A 4889-nucleotide genomic window follows, 5' to 3' on the forward strand; every position below is an offset into this window, starting at 1 on the left:
TTTTCAAATAACTTTAAACTTGAAATATTGGTTTTAAGTAATCTTAACTATGCCATATTGACAATTAACAGTCATAACTTTACTCTTGACTTGTGGCAGTCCCAATTGAAAGTGCATTGTTTATAACGATCCGCGACTAACGGAGGACTAATTCCGTTATTGGCAGGTCACCGGAAAACTCACACTTTTTGCCAAAAAATCAACCTGAACACCACCTCCACCGACTCACCACCACCACTTGAGCACCACAAACTAATTCCTACAGTGGTTCTAGGGTTCCGACGACATCAATAACTGAGGCTTTTATTGGAAAAAAAAAAATTCTAATGGTCCGATCTAAGGTTATAAAGATGTTTAAGACGAAAAAGTTGAGTTTTCAGGGAAAAAATATAAGTGTTCAGGCCAAAAAAACGTTTTTCGGCGACCTGCAACTAACGAAGTTAGTCCTCTGTTAGTTTCGAACCGTTATACACAATGTACATTTAGTTGAGACCGCAACAAACCAAAAATGAAATTGAAACTATTATTAACAAATAAACATAATTAAAATTATTTAAAACTAATATTCCTCTAAAGTTTAACATAATTCTTGAGTAGTTGTAAACTTATAATGGAAAACAACTAAACATAGTGTTAATAATTATTTAGAAGAAAAGAAAACACAAAGCCGGTGGATAAGACAAATTTCGAATTTAATGAAATTTGTACGAAACAAAGAAAAGGTATCCAAAGATGACGCAATCAAATTCAGGACAAAAAGACTTTGATTAACTTAAAATTAAAAAAGTTAATTAGTGATTAATTAATTAATATATCATAGGTTTATTAGTTGTGTTTTGTGAGCTAAACAACTACCTTTCGGTTGCGGACCACCCAACGCTACAAACAAACCAGAAACATAACGTCGTTAGCAACAAATTTACAAAAAATAAATAAAAATTTCATTAATAACCCTTTTATTTCTCTTAATCCTCTATATTCGTCCGTTAATTATATGACTTGTAACTTTTAATGTATATATACGATCATGATATGTTATTTCTTAAGATGGGTCATATCATGATTATTCACTGACATGTAATGGTAGTTTCCCCGTGACTTTGTTTGGTGTTCTCTTTAAGTTTTTTTGGTTGAAACATCAGACTTAAATACTTTTACGCTCATGTTTCAAACCAAAATTATTATATATTAGTAACTTGTCTCGACCCATTTTGACTTGCTCTCATTTTGATCGTATACAAATTGATCTGTTCTTGAGTTTAGACATACCTAAAGAACCTGAAAGGTAATAAAAAATGCCTAAACTTACCCGCTAATGATGGCACAAGTGTGATTGTCAGGCCTAGTATAAACGGACATTGAGTTAGATGCTCGTTGCATTATTTCTATAATACAACATGGCTAACTCAAAAACTATAACGAGAACATACTTGAACATGTTTTAGGATCGTAGATTTGTCTTAAAGATGTAGGATTGAATCCTTAAACTAGACTTGTCGTAATTAGAACTCAAATCAACTAGTAAGATATCATATGGATAAATTTAACTCACTCTTAGACATTATTAAGCTTAATCGAGACTAGATTAGGTTTACTCGGTCAAGATGAGTCAATGTTGTTTGCCATACACTACAATCCAACTCGCCTTGCTTATATCTCTAATAAGTGCTTAGACTAAAACCAATTACTTTCTCCTTCTAGGATCATAACCATAGCATAAGTAATAGATTAGGACCGTATCAAAGATATAAAAGTGTGTTTTAACTAACGCACACGTGGTTCTTGTATAAAACGTGTAAAATGAAGAAAACAAAGTGACGTAATAGCATTTTCGTAATTACATGAATAACGCAATTACATTGCAACTTAAGATACATATAGCATGATAGTAATTATACTATTGTTTTACAAGTAGCGTAATTGAACGTGTAGTGTAATTACGCTATTCGGGTAGATATGAAAATGCTATAGCGTCACCTTTTTCTTCACTTCGCACACTTTATACGTTTAACCCCATTCGTATTAAATCCAAACACGAGTTTTATAACCTTACAAATAGGCGCAAACGAGCCGAGCTACTCATGAGCTACTCGAAATCATGCCGATAAAAAGCTTGAAACGACCCGAGTTTTTTCGAGCTCGGGCCTGAGCCTTGTACGTGAAGCTCATTTAGGCTAGTCGAACCTTAACAAGCGTTGTGTATTTTTAAGTTTTGTCTCTTTTAGACTTATATGTATTACTTTCACACCAATCACCCTCGTTATTAATTCGAGATTAGGCTAGTTTAAGGTTTTTTCAACAATATATAAAAATAATTAAAAAACCAAGTCATTTGAAAACCATATTCACATATCTTGGAGTTACAACATTACTATGCATGACCTCAGACTTGTTGGACTCAACAAATTAACTAAATCTCAGGCGTCCGCTTGTCTTCAAATTTCAATGTAAAAGTTGATAGAAACTAATAATTATTAAATAATACACAGCCTAATAGACCGACTCACAAGTTAAGCTTGAGATTTATAAAATGAGCTCGAAACGAGTCTGACTCAGGCTCGGCTTGACTCGTTACACTCGTATAAACGTATAATACAAACAAGAATATAAATTCCACACCCACCCAACAAAAAGAGTAAAGAAGCAAAGTAGAAGAGTACAAGGACTAACTTAAACTCCACTAGAAGATGAAACCCTGAAAATGAACATACAGTCAAAAAAGCCAACCACCTTTTCCCCACCTCTTTCATCTTCTTCTTCCTTCCATTATTATTATTCTTATTATTATTATTCTTATCACTCACCTGTTAATTTCACCATATCCACCATTGATATTATTATTATTATTATTGATGATATTAATCTTCTTCAACCTCATACTCTGACTGACACAGACTACTCAATTCAACTCCTTCATCCTCTTTATTCTCTTGTCTTCTTCCAATATTATTCTTATCCCCATCACACCACACCACTACCATGCTTCAGTCTCTAATGCTTCAACAATCTTATTCCACTTCTTCTGATACCATAGACATCAACATGAACACCAACACCTCAAAACGAGCCTCTGAGCCCAATGAATACGGCGAAAACAAGCGCCGCAACTTTGCAGAAGAAGACGAAAATGATTCTGCTGCTGTTTCTGCAGAAGCAGCAGCAACAGCGGCAGAATCGTCTGGGTTAAAGCTGCTAGGACTCTTGCTCCAATGCGCAGAGTCCGTAGCAGTCGATAACCTAGACCATGCGAGTAACCTGTTACCCGAGATATCCGAACTGGCGTCCCCATTCGGATCATCGCCAGAACGGGTAACAGCTTACTTCGCTGAGGCTTTGCAGTCAAGGATATTAAGTTCCTACCTAGGAACTTATAATCCCTTAACCTCCAAAGCCTTAACTTTAACTCATAACAAACATATATGTAACGCGCTTCAGTCGTACAATTCGATTAGCCCGTTTATTAAGTTTTCGCATTTTACGGCCAACCAAGCGATTTTTCAAACGTTAGAACATGAATCCACGGTTCATGTTATAGATCTAGATATTATGCAAGGTCTTCAATGGCCTGGATTGTTTCATATCCTTGCGTCTCGGCCTCGTAAGCTCAAATCGTTGCGGATCACTGGTATCGGGTCGTCTATCGAGCTTTTAGAAGCTACGGGTGCCCGGTTACACGATTTCGCTAATTCGTTGAATTTACCCTTTGAATTCGTTCCGCTTGAAGGGAAAATTGGGAATTTAGTAAGTTCGGATTTGGGTTCGGATTTTATGAATAGACTTGGGGTTAGATCGGGCGAGACGGTAGTTGTACACTGGTTGCATCATTGTTTGTATGATGTAACCGGGAGCGATTTCGGTACCTTAAGGTTACTCAAAGTGTTAAAGCCTAAATTGATAACAATTGTGGAACAGGATTTGAGCCACGGCGGGAGTTTTCTCGGGCGGTTTGTGGAGGCGTTGCATTATTATTCGGCTTTGTTTGATGCGTTGGGTGATGGGGTTGAATCGGAGAATGTGGAAAGGTTTACGGTTGAGAGGCAGTTATTCGGGTGTGAGATTAAAAATATCGTGGCGATTGGGGGGCCGAAACGGACGGGTGAGGTGAAAGTGGAGAGATGGGGGGAGGAGTTGAGTCGGGTCGGGTTTAGACCGGTTTCGTTAGCGGGTAACCCCGCGGCTCAAGCGACTTTGTTGCTTGGGATGTTTCCGTGGAAAGGGTACACGTTGGTGGAGGAGTCGGGTCGGTTGAAGTTGGGGTGGAAGGATCTGTCGTTGCTGACTGCGTCTGCGTGGGAACCGTCGAATTTGGATTAATTCGACGGTTTCTGTTCGAGACCGAGGAAGTAAAAGAAATTTGTCTTTTGATAAAAAAAAAGATTAAGTCAACGATTGGGAGTTGATCAAGGGTGAAGATTAAAGTATTAGTCAACGTTTCAATGATATAATAATGATGGGAAGATTAAAAATTGTAAAAAGATGCTTTTTATTTTTTATTATTTTTTAAAAATTTATTTGGTGATTGGTACCTCTCAAAAGTTATAATAAAAGGCAATTGATGAGATTTTTTTTAATTTGGAGTAGTTGTGGTTGTTATCAAGTTGTCATAGTTGTCTTGGATTAAAACAAGAAACATGAAACATGTTAAGTTGTTTGATGAAACATTGTGTCAAAAAGTTTGTTAGTTGAGTTAGATACCTTAGAACGGCATGTTAGTCACATGATTTCGATTTTTGAAAAAAAAATTATATATATCGGTTGAACTGTTAACGATGGTCTTAGAATATATCAATTATCAAACAGGACAGGTATGGGTAAGGGTGGCAAACCCAACCCAAATGAATTGTTTTGGGTTAAGATGGATAAACTTTAAAGGTAAAATGGGTTAGGAT

At 36.5% G+C, this 4889-nt stretch overlaps 1 pseudogene; it reads left to right on the forward strand.

The window, feature by feature from the left end:
* Window positions 1–2577: 2577 nt before the first annotated feature.
* On the forward strand, window positions 2578–4375 carry LOC143592721 (scarecrow-like protein 23 pseudogene; annotated as a pseudogene).
* Window positions 4376–4889: the final 514 nt, after the last annotated feature.

The sequence above is a fragment of the Bidens hawaiensis genome, unplaced genomic scaffold, assembly GCF_021521415.1.
Source record: "Bidens hawaiensis isolate Kalapana, Puna unplaced genomic scaffold, B.hawaiensis_p1.1 tig00041165_1, whole genome shotgun sequence".
NCBI classification, from domain to species: domain Eukaryota; kingdom Viridiplantae; phylum Streptophyta; class Magnoliopsida; order Asterales; family Asteraceae; genus Bidens; species Bidens hawaiensis.